Source organism: Lissotriton vulgaris, unplaced genomic scaffold, assembly GCF_964263255.1.
Source record: "Lissotriton vulgaris unplaced genomic scaffold, aLisVul1.2 SCAFFOLD_893, whole genome shotgun sequence".
NCBI lineage: Eukaryota > Metazoa > Chordata > Amphibia > Caudata > Salamandridae > Lissotriton > Lissotriton vulgaris.
Genome location: NW_028249351.1, coordinates 779652 through 804000, shown reverse-complemented (window position 1 = coordinate 804000; position 24349 = coordinate 779652). Strand labels below are relative to the sequence as shown.

Below are 24349 nucleotides of genomic sequence, written 5' to 3'. Positions count from 1 at the left end.
CGGTCCATGCGGGGTGGAAGCACTTTGCTTGAAACAACAGCCGAGGCTAGCCAAGCAGTCCATCCCTAAACAGACCGAGAGTGCCCAATCGATCAGAGTATGGCTGGGGCATCCCCTTGGCAGGCGACCATGCGCAGGATATATGCTGGCTTAGCATCCCTGCCTGCTCCCAGGGCAAGCAAACTTGGAGAAAAAAGACCATCGGGAAAGGGCTGAGAGGCAGATGTGTACCTGGGCCCCTGGGGTCCCGGGTGCTGCCTTCCACTGTCTCAGCATCGCCGGACCTCACGGAGGTCTGACTGAGGAAACTCAGAGAAAAAAGACCATCGGGAAGGGGTTGAGAGGCAGGTGCGTTCCCGGGCCCCTGAGGGCCCCGGCGGGTGGGCCAGGTTCTGCCTTCCCCTGTTTCAGAATCGTCGGACCTCCCGGAGGTCTGATTGACCGTTTCTCTAGTAATCATGAGGGAAATTAGCCCCCTTTCTTGTAATCCATGCACACGAGGTGACAGAGGGGACCCAAGGTGTGAAAGTACCTGATCTTCGGAGCACCTGACCTGGGACCTGGCAGGGCCCCTGGACCCAGCTGGGGCTCCTAGGCACGGAGGCCCAGGGGAAGCCTCCCCAGGCCCGCCGGAAACCATCCCAGGCACCCTGCCACGCAGCGGGACTGAGGACGGAGCCCGGAGCCGCAGGGAGCCCCAAAACCCAGTCGAGCAAGGGGAGGCTCCCCGGGCAGGATGGAACCACATCCGGGGCCTTTGGCAGGGCAGCAGACCAGGGGACAGCCCAGCCCTAGTAATCAAAAATAAGTCTTTAAAATGGTAGAAAATAGCTTAGTTCAATGTAGATGGTAAATGCAACACTTTACTCCCAAAGTACCTTTGGTGTGTCATGCAATGCAAACAAAAGGGTCAATGGGAAGTTGATGCCTGGTTCCTTACACTCAGAGGAGTCGATGCGTTGGTTCCTTACTGCTGCGCAAAGGAGGTGATGCGTTGCCTTATTACTGTGTGAGGAGTTGATGCGTCATTTCTTACTGCGGCCCAGTGGCGATGCGACAAGATGGCGCCTCGATGCGATGAGACGATCCGGTGCGATGCAACAAAATGGCGTCTTTGATGCGGTGAGACATCGTTGGATGCGATGCGTGCACGCCCCACGGCCATGCGGCGAATTCGGTAACTTCTGAGCTGCGACAGGCCCTGTGACACGTGTCTCCGGTAATGCGACGGCCACATCTGCGGTGACACGCTTCTCCGGTGATGCGACACGCTTCATCAGTAATGCAACACGAACAGCTGCGGCAACGGCATGCTGCTTCGGCAATGCTATGGCAACTGCTGCGATGGCGACATGCTTCTCCTCGTTATGTCGCGCTTCCAGCTCCCCGCGACCCGCAGTCTTTTCAGAGGGCCCAAACAACAGTAGGCACCTCTCTGCAGGTAGAATTCCCAGCAAGAAAATTGAGGGGAGCTGGTGGTGAGTCTTGTATTCCTGAGACTTTTGGCAGGAGGCAAACACACTTCAAGCCCTTGGAGATTCTTCTTCAGGATGGTGAAAAGTTCACAAAAGTTATCTTCCCCTTTTCTTCGGCAAATGAAGTAACCACTGCAGGCCAACACCAGAAATAGAAAACAGCACAAGGGCAGTCTCCTCCTTCAGCTTACTTTGTTCTTCTCCGTGGCTAAGGTTTGTCTTAGTTCCCAGCAGTGATCTAAAGTTCTGGGGTCTGGGCCCCAATATTTATACCAGTAAATCCTTTGTCCTCTGAAGGCAGAGGGTGCCTGTGCCCAGCCAAAATCAGTTTGGTGCGGCTTCCTGGCAAGAGGTGGAGACAGCATTGTTGAAAGCAGACCTGGCCTCTCTATTCTATGTGGGCTCAGGTCAGTGAAAGGAAATCCCTGCCCCCCTACTCTCTATTAAATCCAGGCCCTATTCAGCCCAGCCTTGACCCATCAGACTGCTGGAGCCAAAGCCCTCTCCAGCCCCCTGTCACTCACAAACCAGACATGGAATACACAAACCTAGCAGAGGCATGCTGGATGGTTAGGCAAGAAAATACCTATTTTCTAAAAGTGTTATTTTCAAACACAGAATGTAAAAATCACCATCACTAAAAGATGTATTTTAACATTCTGAGTTCAGGCATACTAAACTCGAATTTCTACCTAGTTCCCTGTGTCAGTTAGAATTATAAGACATTATAATCAAACTGCCCATTCTGGCCTATTGGAACAGGTAGCCTTGCAATAGTAAAAAATCGAAATGGGGTGTAATTCACTATCAGGATGTGCCACACACATCGGAGGCGGTGCAGGTACACAGAGGCACCCGACAGGGCTGCCCCCTATCACCCCTTCTCTTCTCCTTGGCCATTGAGCCCCTGGCGGCACTGTTGCGGGACAGGGGAGCAGCATGGGGGATCCCTCTGGCTGACGGGGTGCACACAGTTTCGCTTTACGCGGACGACCTGCTGCTGTATGTGCGGGACCTTACCGCGGTACCGGGCGCGCTGTCAGACATTTTCCAGACCTTTGAAGAAGTATCTGGTCTTAAGGTCAACTGAACTAAGTCGGGAGTGTATTCGTTCAGTCCGAACCTGCGGGAGTGCGATGTGCACCTAGGAGGCACTCGACTCACATGGTACCCCACCACATTTAAAGTACATCGGAATGTACATATACAGGGACACGCAATGCATATTGGAGGGCAACCTGGTGCGCGCTATCTCCTCGTTGCGGGCCCAGATGGCCTTCTGGAAGACTCTGCCGCTGAATGTGCCCAGCAGGATCGCACTATCTAAAATGATAGCTCTGCCCAGGCTTCTATACCACTTTGCAAACATCCCACTGTATGTCCCCACAAAGATATTCCGTGACCTGGAATCAATGCTCCGCAGCCTGATCTGGAACGCTGGGCGCCCCTGCGTGGCCCTGGCGAAGCTGTACTCCCCGACTGCTGAGGGAGGGCTGGCAGTCCCCAACATGGAGCTGTATTACCTGGCCGCGCAGCTACAATGGGAGACACACTGGCTTAGCGGCTCTCACCTTGATGACAAAGCTACTGCTGACTATCAATGGACCCACTTGCAGGTCTGCGCTTGTTTCATCCCCTGACCAAGGGACCCCGCCCTCTACCCCTGCATGTGGCTGTGGCCCGTAAATGCTTCATCCGTAGCCTAAAACTGACTCAGGAAGTCAGGCCATATGCCCCTGCACTCCCCCTGATGGGCACCCCCCGGAGGGGTGGAATGGTGACACCACGTATTCTGGAGAGCTGGACAGCGGCTGGGATGGAAACCATGGGCGACCTTTATGCGGATGGGGCCATGCTCCCATTTGCGGAACTGTCGGAGGACAGGGGTCTGCCGGCGGGGCAATTCCTGCTCCACGCGTCTATACTGCGGGCGTATACAAGTCCTGGGGGGATATCCAGGATGAGCCGTCGATTCACCACCTAATGCAGTACCTGCATGTTATGAGCAACGGCTCCCACATCATTCGCTGGCTGCCGCAGGCCCTCCTCATGCACACACAAAGACCCACACAACCGATTAGGGACAAATGGGCGGCCCACCGCGGGAGGGATTGGATGGATAAGGAATGGAACCTGGTTCTGGCCAGCCCCGTGAATATCCCACGTAACTCCCGCTTCCGGACCATTCAGTTGTACATACTACACCAGGCATATTTATCACCAGATAGAATCAACAGATACTTCATGACCAACACTGCCGCCTGTCCCAGATGCGACCTGCTGGGCGCGGACATCTTACACATGCTCTGGAACTGTCCCTCTCTAGTCATATACTGGGGGGAGGTGACATCCCCCCTGACACATAGCACGGGCCCGGGGTTACCACACACATGGGAGGCTTGTATACTTGGGCTATACAAAAGGACCAAACTCAATAAGACACAAGCTCGGTTCTGGGATCTAGGCCTCATCACAGCCAAATGACTGCTCACTAAACACTGGAAACGAAGGGAACCGCCAATCCCCAAACACTGGTATGCATCCTTCACCAACTGGGCTAAGCAGAAAGCACGGCACTGCACCGGGAGGAGATAGCGGGCTTAAGGCAGTTCCCGATAGCACAACTCTGGGACGACATCCTGAGGTCCCTCCAGGGGGAGGGCACGGCCAGAGGGCTCACATAGGGACCGCTGCGAATGGAATAGCACTGCTGGGGTAGCAGTGACGACGACAGGGATGCAGGCTGTATCCCCCCCCGCGACACCCGCCCGCCGGGAGCGCTAGAGATGTGGCGCCCGCGGCCAGTAGGCAGCCCGCCTCCCACCCGAACACTTTGAGCAGCGGCTGCGCCATACGTCCGTCATGCTGACTATTGGCACGGACGGCTACCCACGCATGGGCTCACTAATCACACCGGATTGAAACATACTCCCGGCCCCTCTCCGAGGCATCGCTCCCGCAAGTACACTCTCCCCTCCCAATCCCCGTCCCACATACATCCCCATGTTCATTTTTTCGGACTCTTGTTTCCCAAACATAGCCATGACCTCCTTACACGCAACACCTGGAAGAGGCGCCTAGGCACATGTCAGGCCACGGGACCGGACGCGGGTGGCGTCTTCCAAGAACACAGCATGGCTATACCGTTTATCCGTCTGGCGCAACACACACTCTGTCGACAGCCCGTGGGGCCCTACTGCTCTCAATGGCTGTCGTACACCATGACAAAGGCAGACAGTGCACAGGCACTGCTAATCCCTACTCCAATGCCGCGCCCCCAAGGACTGACGCTCCATTCTGTGGGTTTCAGTGTCATGGGTGCCGGAAAGTTATGCGATAGCGCAGCTAAAAATTGGGACACACCGATGAGAACTGATCTGTTTTGTTTGCAGAGTTAAACTGTTTTACTTATAAGAAAAAATGAAAAATTAGACGTCACTTGCAGACATAACTATATAATGAGCACATGTGATACGAAAACTGTACTTAAAGTCTCATTCACTGAGGGTACGATCGATGGTACAGTGCACCTTCCTCTGTACTCCCCTAGCCTTATGTTACATCGTAATGTTGCAGCCGGCCCCAGGGTTGTAGGCTTCGCTATATGTACTGCTCAATTGAATACTAATAAACGTCTTTCAAAAAAAAAGGATGTGCCACACACATCAGGGCATGTCCTACCTTTCATATACAATGCACCCTGCCCATGGAGGTACCCTGGACCTACCTTAGGGGTGACTAACACAAAGAAAAGGGAAGGTTTAGCGACTGTCAAGTGTGTGCACCTGCCAACTCGACATGGCAGCCATAGGCTGCACACATGCTCCGCAATGGCAGACCTGAGCCACATTTTACAAGTTGCTTCTGTGGGTGGCACAACCAGTGCTGCAAGCCCACCAGCAGCATTTGATTTACAGGCTCTGGGCAGACACGGTGCACTGAACTAGGGTCTGACAAGTACATCAAATAGCCAATTATGGAGTCTTTAATCGATTACAACAATTTACAATAGGGAGCACTTGCACTTTGGCACTGAATAGCAGTGGCAAAGTGCCCAAGCATCGAGACCAGCAAAAGCATAGCAAAAACGGATGGGGTACCCACACCAATGGTGCCAGGTCTAACAAGTATCTCCTCCAGCTGAAATGTGGGGAGAACTACCCACCCCTTGGGAGTTCTCTTTACTTCAGCGTTGGCGTGTTCTGTACGTGGGCTGTGTTCCAACGTGAAGCCCATTCCCTGTAGGGAAATGGACCACCTCAACAGCTTGGGATTCGCATCCATCATCTCATCAACCATCTGAGGGGCCTGTGGTCTGTCTGAACCCGGAAGTGCGTCCCAAACAAGTATGGTCTCAACTTCTTCAGTGCCCAGACAACAGCAATTGCCTCACGCTCAATTGCATTCCACCTCTGTTCCCGTGGAAGTAACCTCCTAATTATGAAGGCTACAGGTTGGTCTAGGCCCTCCTCATTTATCTGTGAAAGAACAGCCCCCATACCATGCTCTGAAGAATCTGTCTGTACAATAAACTAGTTAGAGAAGTTGGGTGCCAGAAGCACGGGCGACGTGCACACGGAAGTCTTCAGGCCATCAAAAGCTTTTTGTCAGGTGTCTGTCCAGGTCACTTTCTTGGGCTGCTTTCAGGAAGTCAGCTCCGTCAAGGGTGCAGTAATGCTGCCATGCCCCTTGACAAACCTCCTGTAGAATCCAGTGAGTCCTAAAAAGACTCTCAACTATGTCTGGGTCTTGGGGGATTCCCAATCCAGGATGGTCTTGATCTTGGGCTGTAGGGGCACCATCTAGCTGCTCCCAACCAGGCGTCCCAAGTACACCACACAACCCTGCTCAATCTGGCACTTACTCGCCTTGATTGTGAGGCCTGCTCTCGGCAGCACTAACAGCACTTCCCAAAGGTAGCGCAGATGTTCTTCCCAACTGGCGCTGAACACTGTAATGTCATCCAAGTAGCCGGCACTGAAATCTTTCAGTCCAGCCAAGACCTGTTTGACCAACCTCTGAAAGGTGATAGGGGCATTCTTTATCCCAAAGGGCATAACCCGGAATTGGTAGTGCCCATCTGGTGTGGAGAATGCGGACCTCTCTTTTGCCCGATCAGTTAAGGCAATCTGCCAGTACCCAGATGTTAGATCAAACGTGCTGAGATACCGGGCAGCACCTAACCGATCAATGAGCTCATCAGCTCTGGGGATGGGGTGCGCGTCAGTCCTGGTGACTAAATTAAGCCCTCGGTAGTCCACAAAGATCTGGAGTTCAGGCGTGGCACCCGGTGCAGCAGCCTTTAGGACCAAGACCACTGGGCTGGCCCAAGGGCTGTTAGAGGACTCAATCACCCCCAATGCAAACATCTTGGAGACATCCTCCTTGATGCAAGCTCTCACCCTTTCAGTCACTCTGTAAGTTTTGTGCTTAACAGGAGGACTGTCCCTAGTGTCTACATCATGGACACACCAATCAGTGACACTGGGAATCAGGGAGAACAGATCAGAAAACTGTCCCAACAACTGGCGACAGTCATTCTGCTGCTAAGGGGTCAGGGTGGAAGAGAGGTTTACACCATCCACTGATCCATCCTGCTCTGTTGCAGACAGAAGGTCAGGAAGAGGCTCAGTCTCCTCCTCCACTCCATCATATGTCGCTAGGAGCATGCCCACTTCGGACCTCTCTAAGTAGGGTTTCAGGCGGTTCACATGCAGGACCCGCCAAGGGTTCAGGGGAGACCACAAGTCCACCAAGTAGGTGACATCACTTTTGCTCTCCACCACCTCAAAGGGTCTGGTCCACTCATCTTGGAGCACACAGGGCTCCACTGGGGCCATGACCCATACTTTCTGACCAGGCTGAAACTGAATCAGAATGGCATTCTGATCGTACCACTGCTTCATCTCCTCCTGGCTGGCTTCCAGATTTGCCTGAGCGACGTGCCTGAAACGCCAGGTTTAGTTTCTGAAGGCCAGCATGTAACAGATGCAGCCGGCTCTCAGGGCACTAGTCGATCCCCGGGGAGCTGCTGACTGCCTCACCCCTCTGCACCGGCAATCGCGCTGCTTACAGCAGTGGGAATATGGAGGCTAAGAAGTGAGAGGCATGAGAGTCGGGCCTGATTTTTGCAGTTGTTGAGCTGTAGCAGAACTGCTTTGTTGCCCCCAGTCATTTTGTACAAAAAACTACCCTCACACCTTCTTTCAGACCTTCTTCTCTCCAAAATGGCAGCTCCTGACAATGTCCACAGAAAGAGGACTGCTCCTTAAAAACAAACAAGGACTCTTAACTGGACCCTAACCAGGCTTGTCCTCAGTCAGTTGTAACAGAAAGAGGACTGTACAAACCCCAACCAGGCTTGTCCTCAGTCAGTTGTAACAGAAAGAGGACTGCACAAACACTACAAACTAGGGTGGCCATCTTGTAGTGGCACCGACCGATTGTATTAACCTACAAAAAACCTGTTACAATCCACAAAGAAAGTTGTTTCTTAGGAACTCACACACAACCCGGACAATCTGTTATCTCCTATAAAGTTCCACCATCCTAATGACTATGGTCATAGTAACTGCTGCTTACTGATCCAGGTCTCCCCGAGTGTGCCCAACCCTCAGCTGAATTCCTCTTCCCCTCCCATCCCAGAGCTCTCCAAACGCCCACTACCGACATCCTTGAGGCTTTATCGCCCTCATAAGCACCCTAGCTGCCTATCGGAGGAGGAAACCCTTGACCTCGCCCTCTCCTACAACCTTTGCCTCGTCACAACAAATCCGCTAGACCTCACTGAAAAGGAAATCCATGACATTGTCCAGGACCATAATGCAGCCCCTACCACTCTTTGTCTATCAGACGTGAGTGCTGCACACCCCATCTGCACGGTCGCTATCAACCCCTGCAGATCAGCTACCCTCTGTAAAAGAAGGGTGTTCAGAAGCAATCTAGCACCTGTACACCTGTCTGCCCCGACTCCCGACACCACCTCCCTCCCCTCTCTTAATTAACTGCCTATCGGCAGTAAAGCATGCCGTCAATTTCGCTGCTCTCAATCTGAACAAAAACGAGTTAGCTATTCTAACAGAATCATGGCTTAATGATTCCTCATCCCCATGCTTTTACCTCTTAGTCCCCTCAACTTTAACATTGCTAGGCTAGACAGACCACATAACAAGAAAGTTGGCGGCATCGCCTGCATCCATCACTCTAACCTCCTTGTCACAGAGCTTCTGGCGGATACTACTGACTCCTGCGAATATCTAGCCCTCTCAATCTGCAGTAACACCACACAACTATGCAACCTGCGCATCTTTTACCACCCCCCAGGGATGAACGACCCCTTCACTGACCACCTCATGGAAATTATCACAGCTAAGAGCTCCCCCAACACCAAAGACATTTTCCTCAGAGATTTCAACCTGCACTGGAATGATCTTAAGGATCCTCATTTCAACGCCATTAAAGACCTCCTGGCCGATCAAGCCCTGACCCACGCTTGCTCACTCCCAACCCATTCGAAAGGGGCCACTCTTGACTGGATCATCTCTAAGGAGGCAACCGTCAAGCTTATCTCTATAGACCCCAGTGACTGGTCTGACCAACACGCCATTACCTTCCTTCTACCTGGCACCCGAAAGACAAGGGCACCACAACCGGTGCTGCCTAAACGCTGGGTCAGAGACACCAAAAACCTAGACCACAATGAACTTGAGATCCGCTGCAAATCCGACCCCCCCCACATATCACATTGGTCAGTGACCTAAATTATCACTACTCTCTGGTTGGCACAGGTAAATACTTGTGACAAGCAGGGACCCTCTCCTCTAGTCAGTATAAGGGGATCACCCTCTAAAATAACCCCTGCTCACCCTCTAGGTAGTGTGGCGCAAGCAGACAAGGCTTATCTCAGAAGCGTGCTACAGGTTAAGCATTTGTGAACACATACAGTTACTCAATGACAACACCACAAAGGGATACCACACTAGGGTTTGTATCAAAATAAGTATTCTTTATATGTTAAAAAACTTAGCACAAGATCCATATAACGTTTTAAATTAGGCCACAATACTATTTAGACAAAGGAGTTCTTAAAAATGCGTAATTCAACAATCTGTGCATGGCGTACTCTTCAGCTTGGCCCGGCGGTGAAACCAACAGAGTCTGGTGCGCACTGAGGACGCTTCCGTCCGGTGCGCGTTGAACACAGCGTACAATGCGGGCACAGTACCTTTTACTTGGGGGATTTGTCGCGGACGGTGCGGTGCAGCGCCCAGCATCTCACACGGCGGTGTCCTCCTCGTTGTGTTGCGAGCCACGGCTCGTAGGGCTGAAGGTCGTGTTACTGAAAGGGGACGATGCTTTGTCAATTTGGGGGCACTTTGTTGCGGCGTCTGCGCCGTACTTGGAGAGGGGGGTGCCTGAGTGCGGTGCGAGGTGGCAGTACGCTTCAGAGGAACGAGACGTACCCAGCCGCTCTGCGTGCCCCAGCCTGTTGATGACAGCGGCAGTGGGCGCATCGATCAGGATGATGCGAAGGGGAGAAGCAAAGCCCAAAAGCGGAGTCAGGGCCCTGCGTTGCGAGCAACAGCTCTAGGATGGCAAAAGTTGCGTTGCTCGGGTCAGGCAGGTCCGTTCGTTGCGAGCTACGGCTCGAAGGTGGCAGAAGTCGCGTTGCTCAGGCCAAGCAGGTCCGTTCGTTGCGAGCTACATCTCGAAGGTGGCAAAAGTCGGGTTGCTCGGGCCAGACAAGTCCGTTCGTTGCGAGCTACGGCTCGAAGGTGGCAGTAGTCGCGTTGCTCTGGCCAGACAGCTGGGCACAGGGTTCTTAGAGTGTGCGGTGAGTTTTCACGAGGCAAACACAGCATTCTCCTTCAGCGCTGCTTAGAAGGCGGCGCTCTCATAAGCTTTTCTCCAGGTAGTCGGAGTCCACTGGTCTTGGGACTCCGTTCAGGGGGCAAGCTCACTCACAAGCCCTTGGAGATCTTTCAAAAATGCACAAGTTGAATAAAGTCACTTCAGTCTTTTCCTCTCCTTTCACAGCAAGGCAACCACTGCATGCCAATCCCCCAGGTCAGAGACAGTACTCCTCCTGGCAGCTTTCCCAGTTCCTTCTTGTCGGGCAGAGGTTCTTCTTGTTTCAGCAGGATCTGATTTCTTAGGAGCAGGGCTCCTATATTTATACACAAATAACAACAAAAGAGTGACTACTAGCCCCAGCTTAAAAAATATATGACACGAAAGTCAGGGCTTAGATGTTATACGGGGCAGAATTATGGGGGGTCACTGATGTTTCCGCTCTGTCTAATGCACAAAATAAATGTTTGCGGTGCATAACAAAACTTCCCAAATCAACACCATTAATACCATTGTATATGGATTTGGGATGTCAGAAAATTAAGGACATAGCGAGTTTTCGTCCAATGGCTTATTGGAGGAGGATTTGGGTCACGCCCGAACTAATACATTATGCTTCGGCACTTCTTGAAACCAGAAACATGGACACAGGGGGTAAAATACCATGGTTTAAACAGGTCAAGTCGCAATATAAATCCCTGGGAATGGAGCAACTTTGGGATAATCCAACAGAAAATACCTTTCCATCACAAAAGGCTCTTAAAGAGATGTATTGGACTAACATTACCCAAAGGGAATTTCAATCAAACACTGATGCATCACTAACCAGGGCTTTTCTGGAACTCAAACATATCCCTGAATATGAGCGATATTGGGACCTCATCACTATCCCTAATGACAGAAAGCTATTTCACCAATATAGGGTAGGAGCTCTCCCTATTAATACATGTACAAGCAAATGGTCAAGTAGTAAAGATCACCATTAGTGTCCGTTCTGTACAGCCCACTCAGAAACCTTAGCACATGTACTGTTCATATGTCCAGCTTATAAAGCTCCATGTCATAAATGGATTAAACCTATATGCATACAAAAAGGTATCCACAGTGGTACTGAGGCACTCAGGATTGTAAGAACTGACTGTTCCGATAGCATGGTTATTGCACTTGCAAAGTTTTAAAAATGGATGTGGGCCATACGAAGAGACAAAATAAAGCAAAAACAGACTGTAGCGCCCTATCTCGCCCTTTTCTAACGAAAGTATTAGTTTTTTAGTAGTTTAGTGGTTTTGTAGTTTTTTAACTTTATAACAATTTTAAATGGCTCACTCAACCTTTTAAGATACACTATATTTATTATTTTATAATAATTCTGTCTAGACCACCCTGTTTAAAGTATGATCAAATAGCTAATCTATGTTTTTTACTGATCGTTAGGACATTTGGATGTAATAAGTATGAAGTGTTCTATATTTTAATTGATTGTTAGTTTGTTGTAATGTCTTTTATGACTTGTGTCACAATAAAGACTTATTGACTTGACTTGACTTGACTACTAGTGTAACCAAAAGGCTTTTGCACTGAGAAGCAACAGACAAAACCAGTGTTTGTAAAAGGAACCCTCACTCACCGACCTGGTCGGTGACATGCTTCATCATAGGGTTCCACCAGAGAAGCTGAGTGCTTCCCTGGTGTGCTTCTACGCCTGGTTTACAGTGGGGCAGGGTGTTCAAAAGCGTGTGTGCGCTAGTGATCGAAGTGAAGTGAGATTAAAAGGTGTTTGGTGCTAACCTATCAACAATTTTATTAAAGGCTGACCAAAGGCCGTTAAAAGGGGTGAGACGTGTAATATTCGCTACCGGTTGTCACACTAGCTGCGTGAAAATAGGGAAATGAGGAAGCAAAGAAGAAAACTACACATCCCATGATTCCTGACAGTGGCGCATAGCGTAGAACGAGTATGTCGCTCCGGAAGTCAGAAAAAGCCGACAGAACGAAGACCAGACTGCCGATAATTCCCCGTAGCTAGTTGAGCAACACTGCGGTTCTTGGTTCATAGGACTCGGTGATTGTACGGAGTTCACTCGTGGCCCGAGACTAACCAGGATTTCAGGTATCGTGCAGGACTTTGGTGATGCTCCTCTGTTGGATGTAAATGTATGTAAATGTATAGGCATTTATATAGCGCACTACTTACCCATAGGGTCCCAAGGCGCTTCGACCGCTGCGAAACCCTTCCTGGCTTCCCTGAGAGATGGTCCCTTAATGGGTATCTCCAGGGTGAGACCAGGCATCCCCGGCGGTCTGGTGGGGCCGTTAGTGAAGATGAGGCAAACTAATGCCCAGAGTTGCCGAGTGTGATCGCTGATCAGAGTGGGCACCGAGGCGAGAGAATTATCGAGTCCGCTGACCCTGGTCCAGAAACCTGCCGCGCCGGGAATCGAACCCTGGTCCCGGGCCGTCCTCTGCTCTCGGGTCTGCCGCCTCTAACCAGTGAGCCACACTACTTCACTGAGACGCCTTTCCGCATTCTCGTGCAGAGGAGAGACGGCGCCCGTAGTGGTGTTTGGGCAGCGTGATCTCCCTGTTGGAGAAACTCCTTGTGGGTTTCGTGCAGGGGGGTACTGGCGCCCGCGGCTTTTGTATTGGTGGTTTCTTGAAGATATATGGCATCAGAACTATACTCAGTGTAAAGATAGTGTTTAAGACTTTATTAAGCACACCTAGAGTATAGCTGTCGATATATACCTTTTCATATGACTTTTATGTCGGAAGAGATACAGGATTGTATGTCTACGCAAACTACTGCCAAATTGATATTTCCAGTAGCCACACATTTATTTTCTTCTATGATTTTGAGGAGAGAGAATGCATGGTAGAGGACTAATGAATAGCGCCTAGACTGCAGTAGACTCTGTGACAGTCTGGATCGTGTTGCAGCTCTCACCTTCTCTTCCATAAGGATTCCAGAGCATTTATCTTTCTTTACAGGTAGGAACTTCTGGTATTGAGGAAAGAGAAGGCTAAGTTGGTAGAACAGGAAGAGAACCATTGAGTCAGGGTTTTGATTATATGTTCTTGTCACCCTTACAGGTCTCCCTCCCCGCAGTTCCCTCCCCTTCCTTTCCCCCCCCTCAATTGCTCCCAAAAGTCTGTGCATGCTTGCAAACCAGGCTTGGGTCAATTCAGAGGTGGGCCCCCATTGAGCATCAACACAGCTCTGAGGATTCGGATCTCGGACGGCCTGACAGAATTATCGGCCCAAGAATTGACTCCCTCCTGGTTGTGTTGATCGGAAGATGACCTCGTTAGAGGACGTGGTTGAAGCTTTGGCGCTTGTTCAAGCGGAGTTGGTCGCCTCACGTCAGGAAACAGGGCCCTACATGCCCGGGTTGACCAGATACAAAGACACCCCTTTAACCTTGGGGATACAGCACGTCCCACACAGGTTGTAGTGGAAATGCCAACACAGGTCCCTCTAGCTCCTCCAGAAAGGTTTCATGGGACCATAAAAAAGGTACAGGTCTGCCTAACACAGGTGTTATTACACTTCACATGCAAGCCTAAACTATTCACCTCCAATCAGGCTAAAGTAGCATTCCTCATATCGTATCTGGGTGGAGAGGCAGCGCAATGGGCTGTTCCCATAGTTCGCAATGACGACTTTAGGAAGGTGGATATCTGACTATGGTTACCCCCAAACTTTTTGCCTGGTGTTTAGCTGGTTTTTGACATAGTTGGCTTGGGATCCTGCTATTCAGGGCCCCAGGCCGATTGCTCTCTCCTTAAAATGTACTCCATGTACCTTAGGTGCATAACCCAATTGGAATTGGTTCACCTTATAGGCCCCTGTCACAGTGTACCATAGGTACCCAGGGCATAGGTGTAGCCAAGGCCTACCAGGGGCTGCAGCATGTATTATGCCACCCCTGGCCTCCATATTTGACACAACTGGCTGATCACTCAGCTGGGGTAAGTTGGTGTAATCACCTCTTACTTAGATATAGTATCCCTATATCTAACCTTAAACTGGACACATATGTTCCTATCAGCCACTCCTATGGAAGGCCTCATCAATCCTGGAGGCAGAGTGCGTGGAAATATGTGAGATGGTGCTCTAGCATGAGCTGAGCCTGTCTGCAGCTGTCGGTAACCACTCCCTAAGCTGTTCCGGGATATTGCCATACCATATACTCTTAAGTGCATTATAATCCTCGCGGTTATATGCTATCTTTGGTTTGGCTTTATCAAAACATGTCGAGTAAGGTGTCATACGAATTGGAATACTATCCCCTCGACAGTTCTGTCCATGGGGATAGCATTCCACCCTTCTAGAGGGACACAACATGTGTGTAGCCTTAACCCCGGTTAAAGTTAACCAGAGCCTCAGCATCACAAAATGGATGCTGCCACCACAGACACAAGTCTGACCTCCTGCTGCTGGGAGTCCTTCCAGCGAGGGAGGCCTGGACAAAGGGTTTCCTGCCTTAGGAGGTGCGAGCACCACCCCAGACAGGGTTTTTTGTATTGGGTAGGACAGGGCTGAATAGATTGAGACATGCCCGGGGCACACAAGGTGTCCCCGTGCATAAGCCAGTCCAAACCGGTCCTGGGACTTTCCAGACCCAGGCCTGGCGAGGAGCTGGACAAAGGAAAGGGGGTGTAACCGCCCCCCTTCCTGGTCCCACCCAGAGGAGGGACCTAGTAGGTGATCCACCCCTCAGATTGGGAATAAGAATGGGAGCAGTGCCATTGCACAGCAGATCATCCTGAATCAACTTGAAACAAAGAAGAAGACTGGACTTCGACATTCTGCTGCTCAGAAGACTGAAGAGAATCTCCCTTGTGGCCTAGGAGTGGCCACCCTGTGAAAGCAGGCACCAACCAGCGAATTGTTGTCTGCTTTGCCGCCGCCTCCTGCCGGAGCCCGAGCCCAAAGCCTGACAAGATCCAGACTCCCAGACTTCTCCAAGCCCAATCCACAGTCCCTGCAAAGAAGGGACCCGTGGAGGCACCGAGAGACATGGGACCGGACATCTTGGAAGACACCCGAAGAGCTGACTGCGCAGCATCCGAGGCACCCTCGACGTTGTGCTTTGGGGGCTGAGAACCCCCACCACCGAGCAGCTTTTGCATCGAAGATCAGCCCCCCAGCATCTCCACGATCTGCGTGGGGCCCTTTTGCATTGTGCCACTCGATGCGCCTTCCCGGCCACTAGCCACATGGTCAGCGGCCATCTTGGCGACGAAACCGACGAACTACACTGAAGGTCTGGTTGCTCCAGACTTTCCCTAGCTCCTGTAGAAAGGAGCCCCCGCTCTGACCTTGCTGGTCCGAGTGGTAAGCATTTTCCGATTCCTGCGTGGCTTGCATTAGCCAAGGCCTGTTTGCTCCGATCAAGTTGCTGACACCGCCAACAGCGAGAAGCCTGCGTGGGACAGCTCGTGACTGACTCCTTGACATCCTCGACCCCCGGTGTCCACGTGGCTGCAGAAAGAAGCTACACCTCAACGCCTGTTTGCACCCGACATCGCCTGGTTCCAATCTGGTTCCACGGTAGTCACTGGCTAGTGACTTTGAACATTGTCCCCTCTGCTTTCAGGTCTTCACATCTACAGATCCACCCTTGGATCCACCGGAACTCTTCACCTCGAGCCGCCTGCAGCATCTTCAGCTCCAAGCACCATCGACCAGCGTGAAGAAACCCGACACTACTTCGACCCTATGCACCTGCTTCCTGTGGGTGAGGTAACTCAGCTCTGCCAGTGTTCCTACACTGGTACACACCTCTAGGGCCTGTGTCTCAAGTTTCAGCTTTCTAGGTCACTCGGAAGGTTCTGAACTAACTAACTTTGTACTTTTTACGCACCATAGACTTTCCATTGGTGAGTGCGTGCACTTTAAACACTGCACCCGAGTCCCGCGGGCCTTTCCCGACTTAGTCACTGCTAGTCCCGATCAGCTCCAGCGATTCCTAAGGCCCTAGGCCGGTTTCCTTTCCGATTGGTATCTCTTATACCACTTTCTTAGTACATGGTTTAGGTGGCCACTAGGGCTCATCCATATTGTGCAACTTTTGTGTATTTTAAACTGTCTTGTGTTTAACACTTGTGCTTCTGTGCTCATAAAGAGTCCAAGGGATACTTTTAGTTAATAAATCCATATATATATTTTCAATATATATCTGTGTGGTGTCCTTTCATTTAGTATTCAAGGGGGTTGTGTATGGTAATACAGCTGGCTTCACATGCCTTTCAGAGTTTAGCCTAAGACTGCTTTGTCCACGTTACCACTAGGATAACTGGTCTATAAGGTTGACTTACAACCAATCATCATAAGGGTTGTTTGGCATGGTACACAGTGATCACTAGAATTATTGAGCATTACATACCAGGCCAACTTCTCACAACGACCATTTGCTGTACGATTGGGTTGAGTTCCGGGCAAGTTTCGAACTCACGTTTGATCGGAGAGCAGACACCTTCTCCGCAGATAAGAACCTCCTAGAATTACGTCAGGGAACGTCAGATTTGGTGACATACCTGAACAGTTTCCGAAGACTGGTCGCAGAAACTGACTGGCCAGAGGTAAAGCAATCAGCCGTGTTCTACCGAGGGCTCACCGATGAGTTGAAAGACGTGCTGGCCCAGATAGACCCTCAGCCATCAACTTGTTCAGCACTTATCGATCTTGCTCTCAGATTAGATCATCGCTTAAGGGAATGTCGAGGGGAGAGTAAAAGAAAAAAAAAGTTGCTACCCTATAGCGAGAAGACGTCAGGATCAGAGAAAAAACAGTACGTCAGCAGAGCCTATGGATATAGGAACAGTGAGAGCATCACTAACCCTCAGCGAATGAGACCATAGTGGCAAACAGGGGTTATGTCTTTATTGTGGCAAAAAAGGACATTTTTTGCGTGAATGTCCTATTAAGCCCAAATACGGGAGACCAAGAGCAGGACAAGCGGCTGCCCTGTCGTCCGGAAAGGAAGAAGGAAACTCCAGCGCTTGAGGAACAAAGAAGGGGGTTCTTCGGGCAGTTGTGTTATCCCTTCGGTGAACACCCTCGTCTTCAGAGAGAAAGACCACTTTTTCATACCTTTAACCATATTGGTCGGAAATGAGGCACTAGACATCCAAGTCATGATAGACTCAGGAGCCACAGGGTGTTTTATGGATGCAGGAGAGGTTTATCGTACCGAAAGACGTCCCTGAACTGGTTTATGCTGTGGATGGCAAGGAACTGGACTCCGGGCCCATACAACTCCACACCTCAGAATACGATCTCATGTTTGGAGGATACCACAGGGAGAAAATATCCTTTAATGTAATACATGACCCTCTTTATGGGGTGATATTGGGGCTTCCATGGCTACAGAAACATGAACCCACGGTGAACTGGGGTGCGAAAACGATTCGCCTTGACTCTCCGTATTGCATGGCCCATTACAACCAGGAGATGACTCGTCCTTCGGGGTTCATGGACTCCCATCATCATGTTGCTACAGCTGCAGAAAAATAAGTATCCTTACTTTCTTGTTACAAGAACTTTGCCGATGTTTTCTGCGACACCAAGGCTGAGGTGTTACCACCCCATAGGGAGTACGACTGCCGGATAGATCTGATTCCAGGGTCGGTCGTCCCCTGTGGACGAGTGTACTCCCTTACCATACATGAAACCGCCTACCTACGCGAATATCTGGACACATTTCTGAAGTTGGGATACATACGTCATTCGCGATCTCCCGCATCCTCTCCCCTCTTTTTTATTCCTAAAGCCAACGGGGACTTGAGATGCTGCATCGACTATAGGATGCTGAATGACATCACCATCAAGAATCAATATCCTCTTCCCCTAATCCCAGTGCTCCTGGAACAGGTGAGAGTCGCTGCTATTTACACTAAGCTAGACCTACCGGGTGCCTACCATTTGGTCCGCATCAAAGAAGACGACGAGTGGAAGACAGCCTTCAAGACACGGTATGGGCTCTTTGAATATTTGGTGATGCCCTTTGGGCTATGCAATGCCCCGGCGGCATTCCAATTCTTCCTGAATGAGGTCCTCCGTGAATATATGGACGTCTTCACGGTGGTGTATATAGACAACATACTTGTATATTCCACCACCGAACAGAAACACGTTAAGCATGTCTGTTTAGTTCTACAAGCATTGAGGAAACACCATCTGTTTTGTAAAATCACTAAATGCGATTTCCACGTATCAACTGTGGAATTCCTTGGGGTGATGCTCATCCCCTCCGGACAAGTCATGGCAGAAAGGAAGGTAAAAGCCATTGAGGACTGGCCTCGTCCGCACAATGTGAAGGAGATACAGAGCCTGTTAGGCTTTGCAAACTTTTATCGCCGGTTCATTCGACAGTTCTCAGACATGGTGGCTCCTTTGACCAGGTTAACCAGAAAACGAACACCTTTTGTGTGGACCGAGGAAGCTCAAAAGGCGTGTGATCGCCTCAAACAGGCCTTTACTACGGCTCCTGTTCTCACCCATGCCAATCCCGCACTACCGTACAAAGTAGAAGCAGACGCCTCAGAGGTGGCTATTGGGGCAGTGCTCTCTCAACGACAAGACACCACGAGCTATATGCATCCCATAGCATTCATGTCCCGGAAGTTGAACGCCGCAGAGCAAAACTACACAATCGCGGAAAAAGAACTTTTGGCGATCCGATATGTCTTCTTGGAGTGGAGACATTGGTTATTGGGGGCTGCTCATCAATTCACCGTTTACACGGATCATAGGAACCTCCAGTTCATGAAAACAGCTCGACACCTCACACAAAGGCAATTGGGGTGGATGCAATTCTTCGCGGAATATCATTTCATGGTGACGTTTCGCCCGGGAAGAGAGAACAAAAAGGCAGACGCCTTAACACGACAAGATACCGCCCAACGTGGTGTGTTTGACACAAACCAATACCTTCCTTCAGAGAATTCTTCAGGAAATGCGTTCATTGGTTTGGAGGAGCTGGATCAGAGCACACCCGGACTGGCAAACGTGTCAAGGTATTCCAATACGGGGACGTCAGATTTTGGTTCCGTCCAACACGTTGCGACGTCTGGTGTTTTCATGGTGTCATACCCTTCCGCGTGCTGGGCATCAAGGAGGCGAGAAGATACTAGATAAGATATTACGTCAGTTCTGGTGGCCTTCTGTTCGCACGAAAGTCTTGTTGTGGGTAAAGGAATGTACGGTGTGTGCACAGATGAAAACGGACCATCAACGCAAACAAGGCCTTCGCAGATCATGCCTACACCCGAAGTACCGTGGGAAAGAATCTCCATAGACTTTATAGCGGGGTTACCGGTGAGCCAAGGCAACACAGCCATCATAGTGGTGGTGGACTACCTAACTAAGATGGGCCACTTTATAGCCTGCAAAAGAGTGCCTTCAGCGAGTCATTTGGCTAAACTGTTGCTGATACACGTTGTCAGACTACATGGACTTCCCAGGGATATAGTGTTGGACAGGGGGGCTCAGTTCACGGCAAGATTCTGGAAAACCTGTTGCTCGAAATTACAAATGAAGTCCTCATTGTCCACAAGCTTCCACCCACAGATGGACGGCCAGACTGAGCGTCTCAATCAGACCCTCAAACAATACCTCCGTTGCTACGTAGATAACAACACTGACACCTGGGTGGAGTGGCTGTGGGTGGCTGAAATTGCATACAACAGTGCCAAACACACTTCCACACTACATACCCCATTTTACAGTACATATGGGTTTCACCCTAGGTTTTCTCCTGTTGCCCTCTCTAGCACAAACACTAGGCTTCCTGGCCTGCTTAAAAATCTACAGCAGATGTGCAAGGTGCTCTTAACTACTACAGCTAATCTAGACCATGCCAAAGAGAAATACAAGGCCAAAGCTGGCAAACACCGTAGATCCGGGCCATCATATGCCATCGGGGATTGGGTGTGGTTGTCCACTAGGAGCATCTGCTTTAGGCGGTACAGCGTGTTTGGTCTTAAATACATCGGTCCTTACCGCGTGTTAGGGATCGTCAACCCATTAGCGATCAAACTTAAGCTTCCATCACATATGAGAATCCACCCTGTGCTCCACATCTCTCTCATAAAACCCCTACATGGGAGGATACCGGGGAGGTCTGCTCAGGTGTTGGTTCAGGGAAAACCGGAGTTTGAAGTTAAGAGGATTCTGGATGCAAAACGAGTAAGAGGAAGGTTGTGGTACTTGGTAGCCTGGAGAGGGTATGGCCCCGAGGAGAACTCCTGGGAACCTAGTGGGGCAGTGCACGCTCCTAGGCTGGAAGCCCGGTTTCACCTTCTTTTCCCGGGTAAACCCTCAGTCAGCTAGCGTCACGGTGAGGGGGGTTGTACTGTCAGGATTTGCTACCGGTTGTCACGCTAGCTGCGTGAAAATAGGGAAATGAGGAAGCAAAGAAGAAAACTACATATCCCATGATTCCTGACAGTGGCGCTTAGCGTAGAACGAGTATGTCACACAGGAAGTCAGATAAAGCCGACAGAACGAAGACCAGCGCTGCCGATAATTCCCCGTTGCTAGTTGAGCAACACTGCTGTTCTTGGTTCATAGGACTCGTTGATTGTACGGAGTTCACTCTTGGCCCCCAGACTAACCAGGATTTCAAGTATCGTGCAGGACTTTGGTGATGCTCCTCTGTTGGATGAGACGCCTTTCCGCGTTCTCGTGAAGAGGATGGACGGCGCCCGTAGTGGCGTTTGGGCAGCGTGATCTCCCTGTTGGCGAAACTCCTTGCGGGTTTCGTGCAGGGGGGGTAGTGGTGCCCGCGATTTTTGTATTGGTGGTTTCTTGAAGATCTATGGCATCAGAACTATACTCAGTGTAAAGATAGTGTTTAAGACTTTATTAAGCACACCTAGAGTATAGCTGTTGATATATAACTTTTCATATGACTTTTATGTCGGAAGAGATACAGGATTGTATGTCTACGCAAACTACTGCCAAATTGATATTTCCAGTAGCCACACATTTATTTTCTTCTATGATTTTGAGGAGAGAGAGTGCATGGTAGAGGACTAATGAATAGCGCCTAGACTGCAGTAGACTCTGTGACAGTCTGGATCGTGTTGCAGCTCTCACCCTCTCTTCCATAAGGATTCCAGAGCATTTATCTTTCTTTACAGGTAGGAACTTCTGGTATTGAGGAAAGAGAAGGTTAAGTGGGTAGAACAGGAAGAGAACCATTGAGTCAGGGTTTTGATTATATGTTCTTGTCACCCTTACAGGTCTCCCTCCCCGCAGTTCCCTCTCCTTCCCTTCCCCCCCCCCCTCAATTGCTCCCAAAAGTCTGTGCATGCTTGCAAACCAGACTTGGGTGAATTCAAAGGTGGCCCCCCATTGAGCATCAACACAGCCCTGAGGATTCGGATCTCGGACGGCGTGACAAGACGGATGTAAATTAGTCCAGTAAAGTAAATAGTGGCATCCGATTTATGTAATTAAAAATGGGTCAAAATGTTTCTGCTTATAATGCTACTAGCAAAGCATTCGTCAGGACCTAAACAAGGTTCCACGGTGATATACGCTCGGTAAGGCGGACCCTAACCTGTGGAACAAATCAGTGCAGTACAACTCACGGTTGTACCGGGAAGGTCTTGCGTGGATTCGGAGACCTTTCGCACCTGCAATCAAAAATAAAAAGGAAAAACAAGGGCATTTTTTTCCCCATTTCTATCCCTGCTTTGACCGTTCTGGTGGGATGGCCGCCCTAGATATTGAACAAAGGGGTAGGGCACATTAGGACAAGATTTTTGCTACTAACAGGGTCACTGTAGCAGCATGCAGGGAGCTTCCAGCATTATAATCATAAATTATGATACCAGCACTGTTGCCTACCGATCCATCCAGGCAGCCTAATAGCTTGCTATCATTGTCATCGATTTCTCACCTTCTGAAATGAGGGCTGCACCCACATCCATATCGCTGGTCAAAATGCACAATTCCCTGCACCATAGGAATGGATAGGTGTTCTCTGGTGGAACCCTATGATGAAGCATGTCACCGACCAGGTCGGTGAGTGAGGGATCCTTTTACAAACACTGGTTTTGTCTGTTGCTGCTCAGTGCAACCGCCTTTTGGTTACACTTGTAGTCACTCTTTTGTTGTTATTTCTTGATTTACAGGGGTTTAAGAGTGCCTCACTCCCTCTCCCTCTTGTTGTTAAACATATCCTATATTGGAACACATTTCTTTTGTGCTCTCAGGCCAGGGGGCCTTTGCCTAGTTCAGTCCAGTTTGTGAGCACTTTGTTGACATGAGGCTGCCTTCTTCTTTCAAGGTGCAAGGCAAAGACCCCAGACACTCCACAGGGGGTGGAGCTAGCATTGTGGTGGCTGAGCACAGCCCTATTCAGAACCTAGGTGCACTCCTCCCACCAACCTGGCTGCCCCAGCCTGTCTCCTGGTATTCCCCAGCCCTGTCACACACAGAAAACAGACAGCAGATACACATCAGAGCAGAGGTGGGCTGAAATGGTTAGGCAAGCAAATACCAACTTTCTAAAAGTGGTATTTGCAAACACAGAACATTAAAATAAACTTTGCTAAAAGAGGTATTTTATTATTCTGAGTTCAGGCATTCTAAACTCGAATTTCTACCATGTTCCCTGAGTCTGTAAGGAATGTAGAATGTGACAATTCCAACAGCCCATTCTGGCCTATGAGAACAGGTAGCCTTACAATAGTGAAAAATGAAAATGGCTGTAATTCACTATTAGGACATGCCACACACATCAGGGCTTGTCCTACCTTATGCTTACAATGCACCCTGCCCTTGGGCTTACCAGAGGGGTGACTAATATGAAGTTAGGGGAACGTTTAGGGACTGGCAAGTGGGTGCACTTGCGCAGTCAGCATGACAGTACCAGACTGTACGCAGGTTCTGCAATGGCAAACTTTAGACACATTTTACCCGGCTGCTTCTGTGGGTGGCACAACCAGTGCTGCAAGCCCACCAGCATCATTTGTATTTACAAGCCCTGGCACTCCTGGTGCACTTTACTGGGGTCTGACAGTAAACCAAACAAGCCAATCATGGAAACCAATCAACATATACACTTTATACAGGGAGCACTTGCACTGTGGCACTGATTGGCAGTGGCACAGTGCTCTAAGCAGCCAACACCAGCAAAACACATGAGGTAATAGCAACAAAAATGGAAGGGAGACCCACGCCAATGGTGCCAGGTCTAACACCCTCTTAAACTATAAAGAACCCAAGTCAAAGATAGAAACCCATGGTTCACCGGTTCCCTTAACAACGAGAGGAGGTCCCTACGACAAGCCGAAAGGATCTGGAGAAAGCACCCCTCGACCGATCACCTAAAACGTCTCCACCAGGCCAGAAATACATACAGCAAGAACATCCGAAACTATAAAAAAGAGTTCCTCAGAGCGGAACTAGGAAATGCCCAGAACAGACCACGCAAACTCTTTGAGCACCAATCAAACAAATTGTCCAAAACAGCGAAAGAAAACCCCAAGTCTCTCATCTTCCGAGGTATTCTCCTTGTTTTTCCCAAACAAAATCAAAAGCTTAGGTAACGAAGTTAGTGCTGCCTCACTCCCTCTACCGAACCTTGACCTTCCGCCTACTCCCCCGCTGCCTCCACAGTCCTCACCTAAGAATCTAGCACACTGGACCGATTTCTCACTCTACGATGAAGACTCTGTCGCCAAAATCCTTTCCTCCTTAAACCCGAACAACCATTACAACGACCCGCTCCCTTCAAACTGTCTTGCGACCGCTACCCAATCCATTATTCCCAGCTGGACTGCAATAATCAATGCATCTCTCCGGCAGGGATCAATCCCGGACTCTCTGAAAGCGGGCCAAGTCCTCCCCATTCTGAAAAAGACGTCGCTGGACCCAGCATCCCCAGACAATTTTAGACCAATTTCCAACATTCCTCTCTTGGCTAAGTGCTGGAAAAGTGTGTGCAACTACAGCTAAGTCACCATATCAACAACTTCCATCTACTGGATGGCTGCCAATCTGGCTT

At 50.0% G+C, this 24349-nt stretch overlaps 1 protein-coding gene across 1 annotated transcript in view; it reads left to right on the top strand.

Annotated features, from left to right (window-relative positions):
* Nucleotides 1–24349, top strand: part of LOC147663597 (collagen alpha-1(XII) chain-like) — a gene marked incomplete at its 5' end in the record, with an annotated part of 119170 nt that overhangs the window by 51429 nt on the left and 43392 nt on the right. The window lies entirely within an intron of this gene.